Consider the following 21,285-nt stretch of genomic DNA (forward strand, 5'->3'; position numbering starts at 1 on the left):
ACCTACTGAGTGGGAAAAGATCTTCACCAATCGCATATCAGACAACAGACTGATTTCCAAATATATAGAGAACTCAAAAAAGTAGATATTAAAATTATAAATAACCCAACTAAAAATGAATTACAGAACTAAATAGAGAATTCTCAACAGAAGAATCTCAAATGGCCAAAAGATACTAAAGGAAATGTTCAACATCTTTAGCCCTCAGGGATATGCAAATCAAAACAACTCTGAGATATCATCTTACACCTGTCAGAATGGCTAAGATCAAAAACACTAATGATAGCTTATGCTGGAGAAGATGTGGAACAAGGGGAACACTCACACATTGCTGGTGGGAAAGCAAACTTGTGCAAACATTTTGGAAATCAGTGTGGCGGTTACTCAGAAATCTGGGAATCAATCTACCTCAGGATCCAGCAATACCACTCTTGGGAATATACACAAAAGATGCTCAATCATACTATAGAAGCATTTCTTCAACTATTTTTATAGCAGCATTATTTGTAATAGCCAGAACCTGGAAACAACTTAGATGCCGCTCAACTGAAGAATGGATAAAGAAATTGTGGCATATCTACACATTAGAGTACTACTCAGCGGTAAAAAACAATGGCATCTTGAATTTTGCATGCAAATGTATGGAATTAGAAAACACTATCCTGGATCTTCGTGTCAGCAGCTTTGGCATCTGCAGGTTAGTTGCCAACATGCAGCTCTTTATATGCGCCCAGGAATTACACACCCTTGAGGTGACTGGCCAAGAAATGGTCGCCCAGATCAAAGCTCATGTGACCTCACTGGAAGGCATTGCCCTGGAGGACCAAGTCATGTTTCTGGCTCGCTGCTGGAGGATGAGGCCACCCTAGGCCAGTGTGGTGTGGAAGCTCTGACCCCTTTGGAAGTAGCTGGCCGCATGCTGGGAGGTAAAGTTCATGGTTCCCTGGCTTGTACTGGAAAAGTAAGAGGTCAAACTCCCAAGGTGGCCAAACAGGAGGAGGAGGAGGAGAAGAAGAAAAAGAGGAGGAGGAGGAGGAGGAAGAGGATGAGGAAGAATTATGCATTCCCCAACTCTGCCCTTGGAATTATCATGTCATGCTAGTTTTTGTTGTTCTTCCCAGGTGACATAGCTGTGTAGGATTATTGATTGATTCCCTCCTTTGGATTCTTGCAGGTAGTGCCTTCTGGTATTATGAACACTGGTCCCTAGGGAAGAGGCTTTCAGATCGATCTAGCTCAGGTCCTCTGGAACCCTTCTCTGAAGTATAGACAGTCTTTTTTCCGAGGTGCTGGATGTCCTAACCTAACTCAGGTCCTTATGTTTGCCCAATAAGCCCTTTACACTGTGAACCCTTTGGCAACTGAGTTTTCTGTCCTGCCCAGTTCCCACAGTCGTTAAGTCCCAAAGAAATCACACAGAGGTCTACATTAACTATAAACTAATTAGCTTAGGCTTCTTATTAACTCTTATAACTTATATTAGCCCATTATTCTTGTCTATGTTAGTTGCGTGTCTTTGTACCTTTTTTGGTGAGGCATTTACATCTTGCTTGCTCTTTGGCTGGGTCAGAACTGCAGGCAAAGCTTTCTTCTTTTCAGAATTCTCCTGTTCTCATGTCCTGCCTCTACTTCCTATCTGTTTGTTCCACCTATACTTCCAGCCTGGCTACTGGCCAATCAGCGTTTTTTTAACTGACGAACTATTGTCTCACAGCATCCAAGCTGTGATTTCACTTCTTAAAAAAAAAAAAAAAAAAAAAAAAAAAAAAAAAAAAAGCATTCTGAGGATTGCTTTTCTTACCTAGTGATGAAATATCTGACAGAAAGTAGCCTAAGGGAGTAGTGACTTTTTTTTTTTTTGTGCCTCACAGTTCAAAAGGTGCGTTGCATCATGGAGGAGGACATAATTGTGTTTTAGTGTGAGACTGGTTGCTTTCATCAGGTAGATTAGGAGTCCTAGTGAATGCTGGGTCTTGGCTGCCTTTCTTTTTTCTAGTCATTCTGTATTCCCAGTCCATGGGATGCTGCTGCCCACTTCATGGTAGATTTCCTTCTTCAATTTATCCTCTCTGGAAACATCTTCACATGCATATCTAAAGGATCTCACCAGACAGCCTCAATAAGCCTAAGGCATTCTTGCTTCTAATTCAATCAAGTTGATAATAAAAATGTATTATCACAGGGTTTTCTTAAGTGCCTATTTTACAATTAAGTTTTGGTATATTGATTTAAAACCAGATCCAAACTTCATGACTCATTTTGTTAGAAGTGATATTGCTTTGTGTCTGAAAAGTGGGAGACAATAGTAGCTATCTCTTTTTCCTGTTAGCAAGCAGGCACTTAGTGAATACCAACATTTATTATTATTAGGCTAGCCAATGGAGTGAAAAAAACAAGTATTTCTTTTTTATAAAGATTTATTTATTTACTATGTATATGGTATTCTGCCTGCACACCAAGAGAAAGCACCAGATCTCTATAGATGGTTGTGAGCCACCATGTGGTTCCTGGGAATTGAACTGAGGACCTCTGGAAGAACAGCCAGTAGTACTCTTAACCTCTGAGCCATCTCTGTAGTCCTCAAGTATTTCTTACAGCAGATATCTTGACTAACTTTGTGACAATGTCAATTAAATCTAATTTCTAGAATTTTTTTAGGGATGAAGAATTTCTTCATTAAGTTTTTATATGTCTTAGTATTAATATGTAAGCTGACCTCATATGTTAGTGTATGGCTTTTATATTTGGGAAGTAATACAGTTAATTTGATTGTTTCTTGGTCATGGGTGATTGTAAGATATAGCTAGGTATATAATGATCTCTATGGCGTCCTGTTAACAACTAAGATTTAACACTGGATTCTGTGTTCTGATCTCTTACACATCTTGTTCTCATTTTTTTCATGAACCTTAAATGTACAAGTGTGCCTCTCATTCCCCAACTTAACAGGAAGCTAAATGCCTGTTAAATACATCACTGTGCATGCTGGTTTCGTGTGCACTCCTCTGGGTGGGAGGTTATTGTTTAGACGCAATTTCTGTGGATCTGTTTTTAGGTAAGTATCTCATAAGTTTACAGTTGAATTTTTATGTAAAACTTTCAGATTGAAAGTATTTAAGTCAAAGAATGATCTACAGATTGAAATGAAATAATTCAAGATATTTTTCTGAATTCATTATATCATTAGTTTACCTTCTTTATTAATTCTTTTAAAAATACAATTAGATAGAGAGTACTTTAACAGCAAGTATACTGTTGCCCTTCTTTAAAAGTCCTTACTTTTGATTATAGAAAATCAAGAAAATTCTTTATTTGTTTGTATATGGCTTTCTCATATTTACTTTTTAGTCTGGAGATAAATAAAATAATCAATGTGATTTCCCTATGGAAGTTTGCAGATGAAATTATTCTGTGCTTTCTAGAATAGTAAAACATCCATTTCTAATGTGATTCTGAAATCTACTTTTTATTTCCATCTTAATTTGCAGAGGGCTTATATATGCCAGCTATTTTCCAGTGTCCCAGCCCTTGGCTAGGTCCTGCATATTTTGCTTAACTGATGCATTTGGTTGGAAGGTGTTACGATGCAGAAACTTGAGATCCTCTTTCCTTGCCACTTTGCAGATTTTTACAGTTTACTTTCGGTGTTCACTTGGTGCTATTTTAGGTGTGTAAATTCTAGTGACATTGCATCTATACCTGAATCTCTAACTATAAATTCCAGTCTTAGGTAGAGGTGCCACGAAGCGTTTTTCAAATAGTTTAAGACTATGATTATTACTTAAGTTGAAAAGAAAATCTCACAACTCCAAATTTCTTACTACTATGCTTACCCCATGAGATTTAATAATCCACCATCTGATATCTGTATAGGTAGGCATACAGGTATGTGCTGTCGTCTTCCATAGAGCTGAAGCTCTGTCCTTGAGTGTGAACATGTAAGCGGAATCCTGAGAACAAGATTATATGTTACAATCTGTGTTATCGTCAACTCCAGCACAATAGTAAAACTGAAGACTGCTCTGTGGAGAGCTTATTCTGGTAGCTTTCAAATTGTGATCTTGCTCTTAATGGGGGAAAGACAGCTTCAGTGTACTAAGTAATTATTGAAATGAAATAGAAGAAACAGGCTTACCTCTGCAATGTGGACTATTATTTTGACTGTTCCTATTTTCCTAATAATAAAAATTATAGGAAAGAAAATCCCACAATTTCCTTAGCTTATGAAGGATAAGAAGTGTGGTTTCTGTGAGAACTTGAAAGATAGAATATAAAAACATTGAAGAAGGCAGCTGGATTTTCAATATTGAGATGTAGTTCTGCATAAGTGTATAAACAATTCCGATTAATAAAGGCTACTTTGAATCTGTAAGAGGTTGATTTCCACCCCAGGCTACAGTGTAGAGGTGTGCCGAAATGAACCTAGAGCTGTTGGTAATAACTCTTGAAATCTCAAGGACTGAAACAAATTGAAGAACTAAAACTTGAAAAGCCAGGCCAACTCGTTTCTGAATCCTTCAAACTAAGAATAATTCTAGAAGCCTAGGCTTTCCCTATAAATAGTATAAGTGGATTAGCTTTACCTTTAAATAATTGAGAGTTATTCTAGTCTGAAACCCTGAAGATTACAAGTATCTGGAAATCAGGTTCAATTTTAGTTTATAATCCTTTCTTCAACTTTTCCCCTTAGTTTAATTATAATTTGAAATTACATATTTAATTTAAATATAATTATTGGGGAGACTTTTTGTCAATACTATCATAAATTTATTTATTTTACACCCTAGCTGCAGTTTCCCCTCCATCCTCCTCTCCTAGTCTCTGCCCCAACTGTATCCCTCTCCTTCTGTTCCCATCCACCCAATCCACTCCTTCATTTCTGTTCAGGAAAAGGCAAGTCTGCCAGGAGTATCAGTAAAACAAAGCATATCAACTTGTAGTAATACTTAGCACCCTCCCCCCACTTATTAAAGCTGGGTAAGGTGACCTAGTATGAGGAATAGGCTCCCAAAAGCCAGTAAAAGAGTCAGATTCAGCCCCTATTCCCACTATTTGGAGTCCCACCAGAAAACTAAGCTACTTAACTGTAACATACATGCAGTGGGCCTAGGTCAGTCCCATTGCAGGTACCATGGTTGTCTGTTCAGTCCCTGTGAGCCCCTGTGAATTCAGATTAGTTGGTTTTGTGAATTTTCTTTTGTTGTTCTTAACCCCCTAGCACATACAGTCCTTTCTCCCTCTCTTTTGCAGCATTTCCTGAGCTCTGCCTAATGTTTACTATGACTCCGCATCTGTTTCTATTAGTTGCTGAATGATACCTCTATGATAACAATTGATCTATGCACCAATTCGGTCGCAGGAGATGTACAGTTCAGGCTATGTGTCCACTATTGCTAGGTGCCTTAGCTGGAGTCATCCTTGTAGATTCCTGGGAGATTCCCTTGCTCCAGGTTTTTACTTGACCCCAAAATGCCTTCCCTTTCCAGCAGTTTTTTTCAGTACTCCGCTGCCCCCCAACACTATTTTCTTCTGTAGTTTATAATCTTCCAGTCCACTACTCTCTTCATTTCTAAGATATTCATCTACTTATGTCTATCTCTACATAGCTCTACATCTGAAGTCCAAAGTCAGAACTGTGAAATACCTATTTCTTGACAATTTTGATTTGTATTTGTTCTTTATTCAGTGATTTCTTTATGCATCTTACACTGGCACTTTTAGACTGCATTGACTGCCTGGTAGTTAAAATTTTCATCAAATTACAAAATTTCAACTTTTAGAACTATCTTAGTGTACATATTTTCATGTGGATACACACATATACATCTGGAGATTAGTAGTTAAGACTGGGTGATATCTTTAATTGTTCTACTCATTTTTTGAGTCTTTGTCTTACTCTGAACCTAGAGTTCACTGACTGAACAAAGCTAGTTGACTTGGAGCTTCATGGGTCATACTTTCGTTACTCAGTGCAAGGATTATATGCATGTGGTACAATTCCTAACTTTTATGGGGGGTAAAGGATACAAATTTAAGTCCTCCTGCTTGCACAGCAAATACTTTATGCCTAGAGTTGCCTTCCTAGTCTTAGAGCAGCTATATTTCTACTAGGATAATTGACATTTAAATGATTGTAATGGTAACACTAGTTAAAACCTGTTCCTCTAGTCTGGAGAAACAGTTCAACTATTGACGACTAGACTCACAACCGAAAATATAAAAACTGTTCCTCTGTTTCTATACATCTGGACAGTGTATTATGGTCTCTCCTACAGATTTTTCTAAGGAAAAGTCAAAGGGAGAACTGAGAACTAAAATGTTAATTTTAAAGAAAGGAAAAAAATGTTCTTTCCCCAATGTCCCAAATCATGAATGAGTACCTGTCAATAACTTCAGACCAATATACATGCTATGAAAATCGACCTATCAGTACTAGAATATCCCCATTCCAGTGGTCATGCTTCTAAAGAATGAAGAATGACAGTACCAGGTCTGAACACCACTCAGCCAGTAATTGCTATTCTATGCACAGAATCCAGGCTCTTAATTTAGTACTGAATGTTCAGAGAACAAAGAACAAAGTAGATCTAATGTGACCATGATAGAGGTTATGTCAAAATGAAAATACATTGTAGATTCCCATCTTAGCAACTGATAGAACTTCCTAGGCAGAAAATCAGTAAAGACATGAAAGATCTAAATAGTACAATCAGCCTGTATGCTTTAGTTAACACATATGAAGCATTCTGTATAAGATTACACAAAGAACAATTATCATAGTAGGGCCTGTCTATGAAACAAATTCTAAAGATTTTAAAGACTTGGAGCCATCCAGAGCCATGTTCTCTGACCACATTAGTGTTGAAATGGAAATTAACAGAAGTACAGCAGAGGGGGTCTTCTGGGTTTTGTTCTTGTTTTTTATTTTTAAGAAAAGGGAAAATTGAGCAAATTATACACAGTGGAATGAAAATAAAAGCATCCAAAGTTTGAGAATTTGTGATAAAAAATATTACATTAACAGTGAGGTATTAATGCCAGCAAAGAGGAGGGATTGCTTCCTAACCCCCCCTTTTTTAAATTTATTTATTTATTAAAGATTTCTGTCTCTTCACCGCCACCGCCTCCCATTTCCCTCCCCCTCCCCCAATCAAGTCCCCCTCCCTCGTCAGCCCAAAGAGCAATCAGGGTTCCCTGCCCTGTGGGAAGTCCAAGGACCACCCACCTCCATCCAGGTCTAGTAAGGTGAGCATCCAAACTGCCTAGGCTCCCACAAAGCCAGTACGTGCTGTAGGACCAAAAACCCATTGCCATTGTTCTTGAGATCTCAGTAGTCCTCATTGTTCGCTATGTTCAGCGAGTCCGGTTTTATCCCAGGCTTTTTCAGACCCAGGCCAGCTGGCCTTAGTGGGTTCCCGATAGAACATCCCCATTGTCTCAGTGTGTGGGTGCACCCCTCACGGTCCTGAGTTGCATGCAAATGGATGGAAATAGAAAACACTCTCCTTAGTGAGATAAGCCAGACCCAAAAAAGAGGAATATGGGATGTACTCACTCATATTTGGTTTCTAGCCATAAACAAAGGACATTGAGCCTATAATTAGTGATCCTAGAGAAGCTAAATAAGGAGAACCCAAAGAAAAACATATAGGCATCCTCCTGAATATTAACCTTCATCAGGTGATGAAAGGAGACAGAGACAGAGACCCACATTGGAGCACCGAACAGAAATCTCAAGGTCCAAATCAGGAGCAGGAGAGAGAGCAGGAGCAAGGAACTCAGGACCTAACCCCCTTTTTGAAGCTGATATTATTACCCTGAAGCCTGAAATGGTTCAGAAAAATAATTTTTCGTACCATATTTCTTGTGAGTTTGCATGCAGAGCTCAACAGTGTAGGATGCAAAGGAATTAACAGCTATGTTCATCTTCTATGTGATCAGTAGCAGCCTGCCACTCACAACATAGCATCAGTGCTCTTTCTGTTGCTCCTGCTCCAGCCTCCAAGGGGAAAGGCTCAGTCATAGTCAGTAGATTTTAGAGTTTCATTTTTATGACTGTACTTTCAAAACTAGTTTGCAAAAAAGTTTATACGTTAAATTTGTACTTTCTATCATTTTCTGTTTCTTTTCTTTCTTTTCCTTTTTTTAAAAAAGAAATACCATTCAGTTTTCTTCTCTTTTATTTTTTTTAGTTGTTGAAAAAAATTTCCGCCTCCTCCCCATTTCCCATTTCCCTCCCTCTCCTCCCACACATCGCCCCTCCCCCCACTCCCTCCCCTTCTCCCTCTCCTCTCCCCCTCCCCCAACTCCTTTTCCCCTCCCTCTCAAGACTTGCCCTGCGGGAAGTCCAAGGTCCTCCCACTTCTATCCAGGTCCAGGAGGGTGAGCATCCAAACAGGCTAGGCTCCCACAAAGCCAACTCATGTATTAGGATCGAAGCCTAGTGCCGTTGTCCTTGGCTTCTCATCAGCCTTCATTGTCCACCACGTTCAGAAAGTCCGGTTTCATCCCATGCTTATTCAGTCCCAGTCCCGCTGGCCTTGGTGAGCTCCCAATAGATCAGTTCCACTGTCGCAGTGGGTGGGTACACCCCACGTGGTCCTGACTTCCTTGCTTATGTTCTCCCTCCTTCTGCTCCTCATTTGGACCTTAAGAGCTCAATCCGGTGCTCCAGTTTGGGTCTCTGTCTCTATCTTGATCCATCGCCAGATGAAGGTTCTAAGGTGATATGAAAGATATTCGTCAGTATGGCTATAGGATAGGGTCAATCTGTTCTTGAGCAAAGGACCTAGCAGACAGCAGGGCAGGCTTGGGGGGGGGGGGGGCTGGGGGACTGGGTCGTGTGTAAGAAAGACAGCCCTGCAGCAGGAGCTGGGGGAGGGGGGTTTGTGCTCTCTTCCGGGACAATCCGCCCCTGGATAGCACACACTCACCTGTCCAGATGGAACTCCTCAGCACCTAAACAGGGATGCCTGGTAGCCCAATGAGCCGGGGATAAAAGGAAGAACGTGGCAGGCAGGGCGGGGTCCAGTAGAACACAGGAGACCCTGCAGCACAAGCTGAAGGTGCCCGGGCTCCCGGCAGGCACTCTCTTCTCATTTTCTTAAGTGTTGCACCTACCTAACCTGAAGTTCACATTGATGGAGGAAGGTCATTGGTTAAATAAAAAGAAACTGCTTGGCCCTCATTGGTTAGAAGATAGGTGGGAGGAGTAAACAGAACAGAACGCTGGGAGGAAGAGGAAGTGAGGTCAGACTCGACAGCTCTCCTCTCGGGAGCAGACGCCTCAGAGAGACGCCATGCTCCAGGGAAGATGCACGCGATGAAGCTCCGACCCAGGATGGACTTAGGCTAGAATCTTCCCGGTAAGACCGGTGCTCACTAAGACCGTGCTCACAGATTATTAGAGATGGGTTGATCGGGATATCAGAATTAGCCAGTAAGGGCTAGGGCTAAAGGGCCAAGCAGTGTTTAAATGAATACAGTTTGTGTGTTGTTATTTCGGGCATAAGCTAGCCAGGCAGCCAGGGTGCTGGGAATGCAGCCCCGCCGCCCATATTACTACATCACGTCTTTTAAAGGAGCTATTTAAAAACATCTCTTACAATGTGTTCAGATTTGATTAAATATCCTTCCTTATGATCAGGTGGCTATAAGGCTAGAGTCAATTCAAAGTAGTCAGCTCTGCCTGGGTCACTTAGCATGTGCAGTGGGCCTCTTAAATGCTTGCTCTGCTGGACCTTCACAAAACAGGGCTTTCCTTTTACAGTGAAATATGTCATAATATGTTTCTTTAGAAGAAATATTCCCTTGTTACACTGTGCTTCCATATCATGTTCCCTTCTTTAAAACTAAGTCTTGTATTTGTTCAAAATAATTTAGTTTCAGGCAGAGTACATTCCTAGAAGTTTAAAGTTAATATTTCATCCTCTAAATTAAAGAGATAATCTTTTGTGAAAGTTAAATATCTACTGGGCTGTAGAGTAAGAAGTGTCACACATTTTTTTAAAAGGAGAAAATAAAAATCCTCTTTTAATTTGTTGGTAGCATTTCATGTTTATTTTTTGGTATTAATTACTAGAGGTAATAATAAACTGTAATAGCATTTTTTTGGACATAGCTTAGTGAAGTTTCCAGGGCCAAAATTCAGACGATTAGTTTTTGTTTCGTAATAGGGTTTCCAACAGTTAGAACAAATAGGAAGTTGCCTGGTACATGACATGGTATATCCTGATGGGGTTTTCTGGGTCATTGATAAAGCAAATAAAAAACATTCATAAATTCAGAGTTGCATTATTGCTCATATCTTTTAAATAACCCCAGCAATGTTATTAATAACTATCAGATGATTTCTCAGTCAGTTTCAACAAACATTTAAATATGTATACATGCATATTTTTCTCTTGTATATTTATTTAACCTAAACTTTACAAATTGAAGTTGAATATACATTCAGACAAGTGCCCAAAAATGAATATGTAATTCGGTAACTTTAATAGTGAACTCTGTATAAATCACATTCAGATAAATAAAGGAAACCTTGCTAGACCCTAAAAAAAAAAATTCACTCACAATTACATTTCTGTATAAATGAGATTTCTTCATTTAGAGTTAAACATTACATTTTATAATATTATGTGAACTAAATGCAGCATGTACACATTTTTTGATTTTTTTTTTTTTTGAAGCAGGAATTCTCTGTGTATCTTTGGTCTTGAACTCACAGAGCTTTGTCTGTCTCTTGAGTGCTGGATTTAAAGTTTTGTGCTACCACACCTGGCTTGCATGTATACTTTCTAACCCTTTAAAAAATGTAGTGGCATTTCATTTATATTTTAATAAATAAAGTTTCCCTGAAGATCAGAGAGTAAAACAGTCTTACTGGTCAGTCTTATAGACCAGGCAGTGGTAACATACAACTTTAATCCCAGTAGCCAGAACACTAGTTTGCCATAGAAACTGGGCGGTGTATTCCTTTAATTTCAGTGGTGTAAAATTTTAATCCTAGTCCTAGGGAGGAATATAAAATGGGAGGAAACAGCTCTCAGTCTCAGTCTTATCTTGAGGTTCTTGGAGGCAAGATCACCATTTCAGACTGAGGTTGAGGTAAGAACCAGTGGCTGGCTGCTGTGCTTTTCAGACCTTCAGGTTGAACCCCAATTTCTCTCTCTGAGCTTTTATTAATTGTGCTTTTAAAAAAGACTAGTCAGAGTTAGTAGGTTATTTTTGACTGGTTTGCAGATGTGGTGATTGAGATTGAGTTGCACGGAGTGTCATCATCAACTAGAAACAAGTCTCACTTCTTTCATGTTGATAGGCATGTTTGTCTCTTAAGTATGTTCTGTCTTCAACTAGTGGCATGATTTCAAACATTAAACCATCAGTTCTCCTTCTTCCTGTGACCCCACTTTTTGCACTTTTTTCTTCTACTTTAGAGACCTGAGCCCCCATCATGTTTTTTTTTATTGCGAAAAGAAGAAAAAAAACATAAACAAAAAACAAGTTTCCACCTCCTCCCAGCCTCCCATTTCCCATCCCCTCCTCCCACCCTTCTCCCCCTCCTCCCACCCTTCTCCTCCTCCTCCCACCCTTCTCCCCCTCCCCCCACTCCTCTCCCCCTCCCTCTCCAGTCCAAAGAGCAGTCCGGGTTCCCTGCCCTGTGTTAAGTCCTAGGTCCTCCCCCCTCCGTCCATATCTAGGAAGGTGAACATCCAAACTGGCTAGGCTCCCACAAAGCCAGCACATTAAGTAGGATCAAAACCCCCTGCAATTGTCCTTGGCTTCTCATCAGCCCTCATTGTTCGCCATGTTCAGAGAGTCCGGTTTTATCCCATGCTTTTTCGGTCACAGTCCAGCTGGCCTTGGTGAGCTCCCCCTAGATCAGCTCCACTGTCTCAGTGGGTGGATGCACGCCTCGTGGTCCCGACTTCTTTGCTCATGTTCTCCCTCCTTCTGCTCCTCCTTGGGACCTTGAGAGCTCAGTCCAGTGCTCCTGTGTGGGTCTCTGTCTCTATCTCTATCCATCACCAGATGAAGATTCTATGATGATATGCAAGATATTCGTCAGTATTGCTCTAGGATAGGGTCATTTCAGGTTCCCAATCCTCAGCTGCCCAAGGAACTAACTGGGAACCTCATCTTGGGCACTAGGGAGCCCCTCTAGGGTAAAGTCTCTTGCCCACCCTAAAGTGGCTCCCTTAACTAAGAATAGTGGTTCCATGCTCCCATATCCACCTTTCCTTCATCCCAATTCTCCTGTTTCCCCAGGTCCCCCCTCCTTCCTTTCTACATTTTCTCTCCCCATCTCCCCTTACCCCCATCCCACCCCACCCCCAAGATCCCATTTTCTCCCCGGAAATTTGGTCTACTTCCCTTAGCCAAGAGGACAACTATATGTTTTTCCTTGGGTTCACCTTCTTACTTAGCTTCTTTAGGTTCCCCTATTGTAGACTCCGTGGTCCTTATTTATGGCTAGAAACCAATTATGAGTGAGTACATCCCATATTCATCTTTTTGGGTCTGAGACACCTCACTCAGGATAGTGTTTTCTATTTCCATCCATTTGCATGCAAAATTCGAGAAGTCATTGTTTTTTACCGCAGCGTAGTACTCTAGCGTGTATATATTCCATACTTTCTTCATCCATTCTTCCATTGAAGGGCATCTAGGTTGTTTCCAGGTTCTGGCTATTACAAATAATACTGCTATGAACATAGTTGAACAAATGCTTTTGTCATTTGATAGAGCATCTCTTGGGTATATTCCCAAGAGTGGTATTGCTGGGTCCAGGGGTAAGTTGATCCCGAATTTCCTGAGAAACCAAAACACTGACTTCCACAGTGGTTGCACAAGATTGCATTCCCACCAGCAATGGATGAGGGTACCCGTTCCTCCACAGCCTCTCCAGCAAAGGTTATCCTTGGTGTTTTTGACTTTAGCCATTCTCACAGGTGTAAGATGATATCTCAAAGTTGTTTTGATTTGCATTTCCCTGATTGCTAAGGAAGTTGAGCATGACCTTAAGTGTCTTTGGCCATTTGAACTTCTTCTGTTGAGAATTCTCTGTTCAGTTCAGTGCCCCATTTTTTAATTGGGTTAATTAGCATTTTAAAGTCTAGTTTCTTGAGTTCTCTATATATTTTGGAGATCAGACCTTTGTCTGTTGCGGGGTTGGTGAAGATCTTCTCCCAGTCATTAGGTTGCCTTTGTGTCTTAGTGACCATGTCTTTTGGTTTACAGAAGCTTCTCAGTTTAAGTAGGTCCCATTTATTCAATGTTGCCCTTAATGTCTGTGCTTCTGGGGTTATACATAGGAAGCGATCTCCTGTGCCCATCTGTTGTAGGGTATTTCCCACTTTCTCTTCTATCCTTTTCAGTGTGTTCGGGCTGATATTGAGGTCTTTATTCCATTTGGACTTGAGTTTTGTGCACGGTGAAAGATGTGGGTCTATTTTCATTCTTCTACAGGTTGACATCCAGTTGTGCCAGCACCATTTGTTGAAGATGCTTTCTTTCTTCCATTGTATACTTTTTGCTCCTTTATCGAAAATCAGGTGTTCATAGGTTTGTGGGATAAAATCCGGGTCTTCTATACGATTCCATTGGTCGACTTCTCTGTTTTTATGCCAGTACCACGCTGTTTTCATTACTGTAGCTCTGTAATAGAGTTTGAAGTAAGGGATGGTAATGCCTCCAGAAGATCCTTTATTGTATAGGATTGTTTTGGCTATCCTGGGTTTTTTGTTTTTCCATATAAAGTTGATTATTGTCTTCTCCAGATCTGTGAAGAATTTTGATGGGATCTTGATGGGGATTGCATTGAATCTATAAATTGCCTTTGGTAGAATTGCCATTTTTACTATGTTGATCCTCCCAATCCAAGAGCAAGGGAGGTCCATCCATTTTTTGGTATCCTCTTCAATTTCTTTCTTCAATGCCTTAAAGTTCTTGTCAAATAGATCTTTCACTTCCTTGGTTAGATTTACCCCAAGATATTTTATGCTGTTTGTGGCTATCGTGAATGGTGAAGCTTCTCTGATTCTCCTCTCTGCCTCCATATCCTTTGTGTATAAGAGGGCGACTGATTTTTTGGAGTTGATCTTGTATCCTGCCACATTACTAAAGCTGTTTATCAGCTGTATAAGTTCTTTGGTGGAGTTTTGGGGGTCGCTTATGTACACTATCATATCATCTGCAAATAACGAAAGTTTAACTTCTTCCTTTCCAATTCGAATCCCCTTGATCCCATTATGTTGTCTTATTGCTATTGCTAGAACTTCAAGCACTATATTGAAGAGGTATGGCGAGAGTGAACAGCCTTGCCGTGTTCCTGAGTTAAGTGGGATGGCTTTGAGTTTCTCTCCGTTTAATTTGATGTTAGCTGTCGGCTTGCTGTATATAGCTTTTATTATATTTAGGTATGACCCTTGTATCCCTAATCTCTCCAAGACTTTTAACATAAATGGATGTTGAATTTTGTCAAATGCTTTTTCAGCATCTAATGAAATGATCATATGGTTTTTTTCTTTCAGTTTATTTATATGCTGGATTACATTGATAGATTTTCGTATGTTGAACCAGCCCTGCATCTGAGGAATGAAGCCTACTTGATCATAATGGATAATTTTTCGGATGTGTTCTTGGATTCGGTTTGCCAGTATTTTGTTGAGGATTTTTGCGTCGATATTCATGAGTGAGATTGGCCTGTAGTTCTATTTCCTGGTTGAGTCTTTGAGTGGTTTTGGTATCAGAGTAATTGTGGCTTCATAAAAGGAATTTGGTAATGACCCTTCTGTTTCTATCTTGTGGAATACATTAAGGAGTATAGGTATTAGGTCTTCTTGGAAGTTCTGGTAGAATTCTGCATTGAAACCATCTGGTCCTAGGCTTTTTTTGGTTGGGAGGTTTTTGATAACAGCTTCTAATTCTTCGCGACCAACAGGTCTGTTTAGATTGTTCACCTGGTCCTGATTTAGTTTTGGTAGATGGTATTTATCTAAAAAAGCGTCCATTTCTTTTACATTTTCCAGTTTTGTGGCCTACAGGCTTTTGTAGTAAGATCTAATGACTCTCTGAATTTCCTCTGAGTCTGTGGTTATGTCCCCCTTTTCATTTCTGATCTTATTAATTTGCGTGTTCTCTCTCTGCCGTTTGATTAGTTTGGATAGGGGTTTATCAATCTTGTTGATTTTCTCCAGGAACCAGCTTTTTGTTTCATTGATTCTTTGGATTGTTTTCTGTGTTTCTATTTTGTTGATTTCAGCCCTCAATTTGATTATTTCCAGTCTTCTACTCCTCCTAGGTGAGTCTGCTTCTTTTTTTTTCTAGAACTTTCAAGTGGGCTGTTAAGTCTCCAATATGTGCTTTCTCTGTTTTCTTTAGGTGGGCACTTAGTGCTATGAACTTTCCTCTCAGGACTGCTTTCATAGTGTCCCATAAGTTCGAGTATGTTGTTTCTTTATTTTCATTGAATTCAAGGAAGACTTTAATTTCTTTCTTTATTTCTTCCTTAATCCAGGTATGGTTCAGTAGTTGACTCTTCAGTTTCCATGAGTTTGTAGGCTTTCTGGGGGTAGCATTGTTGTTGAATTCTAACTTTAATCCATGGTGATCTGATAAGACACAGGTGGTTACTAATATTTTTTTGTAACTGTGTAAGTTAGCTTTGTTACCAAGTATGTGGTCAATTTTCGAGAAGGTTCCATGAGCTGCAGAGAAGAAGGTATATTCTTTCCTCTTTGGGTGGAATAATCTATAGATGTCTGTTAAGTCCATTTGCTTCATTACCTCCATTAATTCTCTAATTTCTCTGTTAGGTTTCTGTCTGATTGACCTGTCCATTGGTGAGAGAGGAGTGTTGAAGTCTCCTACTATTAGTGTGTGCGGTTTGGCGGCTGCCTTGAGTTTTAGTAATGTTTCTTTTACGTACGTGGGTGCTTTTATATTAGGGGCATAGATATTCAGGATTGAGACTTCTTCCTGATGAATTGTTCCTGTTATGAGTATAAAATGTCCCTCTCCATCTCTTCTGATTGATTTAAGTTTGAAGTCAACTTTGTTAGAAATTAGTATGGCCACACCTGCTTGTTTCTTAGGTCCATTTGCTTGATAAGCCTTTTCCCAGCCCTTTACTCTGAGTAGGTGCCTGTCTTTGTGGTTGAGGTGTGTTTCTTTTAGACAGCAGAATGTTGGATCCTGTTTTCTTATCCAATCTCTTAGCCTGTGCCTTTTTATAGGTGAGTTGAACCCATTCATATTAAGTGATATTAATGACCAGTGGTTGTTAACTCCGGTCACTTTTTTAGTAGTAGGGTTTGTGTGTTTTCCTTCTTTGATTTGCGCTGGTGAAGAGTCTCTAGATGTCTGAGTTATTGTGGTCATTGTTGGACTCCTTGGTTCCTGATTTTTCTTCTATAATTTTCTGTAAGGCTGGATTTGTGGCTACGTATTGTTTAAATTTGTTTTTATCCTGGAAAATTTTGTTTTCTCCATTTATAGTGAATGAAAGTTTGGCTGGATATAGTAGTCTGGGCTTGCTTCCGTGGTCTCTTAGTTTTTGGAGAACATCTATCCAGGACCTTCTGGCTTTCATGGTTTCCATAGAGAAGTCAGGTGTAAGTCTGATAGGTTTACCTTTATAAGTAACATGGCCTTTTTCCTTTGCGGCTCTTAATATTCTTTCTTTATTCTGTATATTTTGTGTTTTGATTATTATATGGCGAGGGGATGTTTTCTTTTGATCCAGCCTATTTGGTGTTCTGTATGCTTCTTGAACCTTCATAGGTACATCTGTCTTCAGGTGGGGAAAGTTTTCTTCTATAATTTTATTAAGTATATTTTCTGTACCGTTGAGCTGCACTTCTTCTCCTTCTTCTACTCCAATTATTCTTAGGTTTGGTCTCTTTATTGTGTCCCATATTTCCTGGATGTTTTGTGATGAGAGTTTGTTGGACTTGCTGTTTTCTTTGATCAGAGTGTTTCTTTTCTCTATGTTATCCTCAGAATCTGAGATTCTCTCTTCTATCTCTTGTATTCTGCTGGTTATACTTGATTCTGTAGTCTCTATTCGTTTACCTAGATTTTCCATGTCCAGCCGCCCTCTGTTTGTGTTTTCTTCTTTGCCTCCATTTCAGTTTTCAAGTCATGAACTGTTTCCTTTATCTGCTTGATTGTTTTTCCTTGCTTTCCTAGGGTATCATTCACTGATTTACTCAATTCCTCGAACTTTCTATTATACTTCTCATCCATTTATATAAGAGCGTTTTTTATATGCTGTTTAAGGGTGTCAATCACTTTCATGAAGTCAGTTTTTTCTACTTCTTCTTGATTAAGGTGTTCATGTCCTCCTGTTGTGGGGTCACTGGCTTCTGGTGGTTTCGTGTTGTTTTTCAGATTGTTGGGAGAATTCCTGCATTGGCGTCTGCCCATCTCTTCCTCCCAATACTCCCCTTTGGATCTTCTTTTACAGGATCAGGTCTTCTTGCCCACTGATGTACCTTCCCAGTTATCTAACCTCCCAGAGATGTTTCTCCACAATGATGTTTCACTCGGTGCCCAGATCGAAACTCCGCGCTGCTTGGTTAGCTCGCGAACAAAGGGTCCACCCTGCTCGCTGCGGGCAGGCTATGGGAACAAAGGAGCTACCGGCCACCCCTTTCTTTGTCCTCCTGGTTCGGGTTCTGTCCCAGCACCCTAGCAGGCTGAGCAGGGAGGTGCTATGCCCCAAAGAAGGGAGGGAGGGAGGGAGACAGGGGGTGTGGGGATCTGGATGTAAGCTGAATGGGATAGGAAGAGAGAGGCGGTTTGGGCAGTATAGCCCCTGTAGGATGGCCAGGAAGTGTGGGTGGGCTGAGGTATGTTCCCAGCTGCCGCATCGGTGCCCAGATCGAAACTCCGCACTGCCTGGTTAGCTCGCGAGCAAAGGGCCCACCCTGCTCGCTACGGGCAGGCTATGGGAACCTTTTTTTTTTTTTTTTTGAAACAGCTGCTAGCTAAGGAGTTTCTATCTATCAAACTATACCTGAGTCACTATAGCTACCCAACCAACCTGATGTGAGGAGAGTCAATTCAGGAGCGAGTCCTAGTGTTTCATTAAGCTTTCTGACAAACTTGTGATGCCCATGACAAGCTAGTCTTAGCTAAAGGTGTTTCCTGAGAATTCAAAGCCTGTGGAGGGTGTGCTTCCTGTCTAACTCCATAAAACAGTATGGAACCATTGCTGGGGGACAGAGTGTCACATCCTTTGAGACATACACTGCAAAAGGGTGATTGCTGAATAGGAGGGGCCATTGTTTCCAGAGTGAGGAAAGTGATGTTTATCACAAGAACTTGAGATCCCAGTGATCAGAAAGCAGGCCTTCTAGTGCTGTCGACTTAGTCCTTTCATACCGACTGCCCCAAGTTCCAAGAACTATAATGAAGCCTTTTGGAGCCATTTCTAAACATTCTCCTTTTCCTGTAGTTTTCCTCAAAAGTTGAAGGGAGAGATCTTTTTTTTTTCTTCCTTTTTTTGTTCCTCTGTTAAAGGCAAGAGTACTTCATCCCGTATACTCTTTGAGACATCAAAATGTCTAAATTAAAAGCTGTGTTAATCTTTCCACAATTCAGTTGTGTTGACCTCCTTCTTCACTTAAAAGGTCTGCCCTGGAGCTGCTTGCCAGCCCCCTTGGAACATTCTATAACGTCCATGATGTGTTGTCTCAGCCTGAGGGAACTCATGCTGTTTTAGTTTCACTGCCAGAGTGAATTGACATTTCCACTTCATGCACACATGCACATGTACATATGTATGTGTGTATCTTAATACATTTTCTGCTTTACCAATTTTAACCTTGCCTCACTTTCAGAATTTTCCCATTGTTAACCTAGAGAAATAGCAATTTTTCCTGTGACATTTGTCATTCTTTTGATCCCTATGTTGATTTAACTCATCTTTACAAGCAAAACAGGATTAGTTATTAAAGATAGAAATATCAGGATTCTTCTCTTAAAAAAACTCAAAGTTATATTTAGAGGTTGTATGAGCTCGTGTTTGGTGTGTGTGTGTGTGTGTGTGTGTGTGTGTGTGTGTGTGTGAGATATGGGTGATATAGTATCTCTGTGTACATGGAGAGGCTACAATAGGACCCTGATATCTGGTGTCCTGTCTTAAATAACTATACCTTATTCCTTTGAGACAGTTTATTACTTAGCTTAGAGCTGTGCTTGCAACCTGAAAGTTTCAGCAATCCTTCTATATTCATCCCCTGCAGTGCTGGCATTATAGCTGTGCACATGAGTTTGTTGTGTTTTTACATGGATACTGGGGATTAAAATTCAAGTTTTCATGATTGTGTAGCAAGCTCTCTCACACACTGAGCCATCCTCCTGGAGGTGCTACCACTGATACTGTTTTCAGCTCCAGGATGCTGATGCCTTCCCACAATTTTAAGTGACCTGTGATACTTTTCCTTCCCAATAAATGAGACATTCCTAGGATGGTGGCATTAGAGGGCAAACTCTGGTGAGTATTGGATGAGGCTGTAAGAAAATAAGGAAATGACAAATGTGTTGGCATTTTCTTTGGTTTTCTGTCGTTATGGGTTTTGGGTTCAACACAAGAGAGAAAGTGATGGAAGGAGGATGTTGGTAGTAACTGAGCTAGTGACGGAGAAAGAAGGAGTAACAGAAATGCGCCACTTAGTAGTCGTCTTTGCTAAACTATGTTCACAGAATACCATGTGGTTTATCATATACTCCGTTCATACTTTGAAAGTATTTTATTGATTTTTATATTATATGAGATACTGTATTTTTATTTTTCCCATTAACGTTAGAAGTTGCAGAACTTTGTGTACTTCAATTTTTTTTAAAAAAAACTTAGATATGTTTCAATCTGTCCATCAAAAATCAAGAACTGACACTCCCACAGAAGCATACATTGAACAACGACATCATTAAATGTTTAAGATTGCCAAGAATTACAATTTTAGCTCAATACTTGTTTTAGACATAAGGACCTTAAACATTGTATTGTCAAGGCACTCATCTGCATCTTATTTATAGTTTTGATAAGTAGCCTTCCTCAGTGCTGGGGCCAACTGTACTAGACTGTTAGTGTGTTAGGAATGTGCTTCAAGTATCCTGAATTGAAACATCATTTTTTAGTTTACATACCTCTGCGTTCATGATGAGATAAATAATTTTCCTTACACTATTGAAGCTGAAACCAAGCTAGAAGATTAAATGGATGAAATTGTACTTGAGCTACTCTATTTCATGACTTTCCTAAATGGTCAGAATGGTCAGTTTTTTGAGTTTAGGTTCCTTTGAAGTCTTGATATTAAATAGGGATCATAGATCCCACTGTATGTTCTGAATGCTAATGGATTCTTGAATTTTTCAAGTCCACACATGCCAGAAGCCTTGGCACTATGAAAATAGATCTTGCTTGTGTTCTCTAATAGCTTACGTTTATGAGAACTGTATTTCTGGATTATCAGTCATTGTCCCATTTGGATTTCATGGAAGAAGTACTAAGGGTTTCGGGAACGTTTTTCTTCCATGTTCCCTGTTCCTGCAGACTGTGAACTATAGCTTATCCACTTTCATTAACAAATGTACCCATATATGTTACTCAAAATATGGTTATATATTAGTTATTTTTTTATTCATTGCCAGATTGTATAGTGATATGTATTCCATAGTGTGAGTTAATAAAATATTTTAAAAGTGGTATGTAAAACATAACATAGATACTGGTGGATTATTGTGAGTAAGGAGAGAATACGGGCAAGAGTTATTTCATAAATCATTTGTTAATTTGTGATGATTCTTGTTCATGATATTTTTCAAACAGTGAATTAACATTTCTACATTTCATTTTTCCCTGCTATGGTTGAATTGTATGATAATCCAAGGCCTAAAAAATTGAATTTATTATTTTAGATTCATGTTTTTTAATTCTCTGATGGTTTCATGCATGTATATGATGAATTATATATAATGAATTATACTTGTTTTTGTGCCCCAAATTGTCTCCTTTGCAACACATCTCCCTCCTACTATTGTGTCTTCCTTGTGTGACTCACATACTTTAACTAGAGTTGCTTTCATGAGCATGGGTGGGAGATTATTTACTGGAGCATGGGCAGCATGTCAGGGGCTCTTTCACTGAAGAAAATTACCCCCACCCAGCAAATATAAACTGCCAGTAGACCTTCAGGGATGGGTGGAGCTTCATGAATCCCTCCTTTGTTCATGATGAAGTGCAGAGGGGTCCAGGCTTGTGGAGATAACTAAAGCTTC

General features: G+C 39.8%; 1 protein-coding gene and 1 pseudogene across 4 annotated transcripts in view; both read left to right on the plus strand.

Annotated features, from left to right (window-relative positions):
- The window catches only part of Rabgap1l (RAB GTPase activating protein 1 like), a 615,176-nt gene that overhangs the window by 280,256 nt on the left and 313,635 nt on the right, over positions 1–21,285 (plus strand). The window lies entirely within an intron of this gene.
- On the plus strand, positions 711–1,102 carry LOC121455338 (annotated as a pseudogene).

Source organism: Microtus oregoni, unplaced genomic scaffold (assembly GCF_018167655.1).
Source record: "Microtus oregoni isolate MIOR12 unplaced genomic scaffold, Mior012 000013F_ref0000133, whole genome shotgun sequence".
NCBI lineage: Eukaryota > Metazoa > Chordata > Mammalia > Rodentia > Cricetidae > Microtus > Microtus oregoni.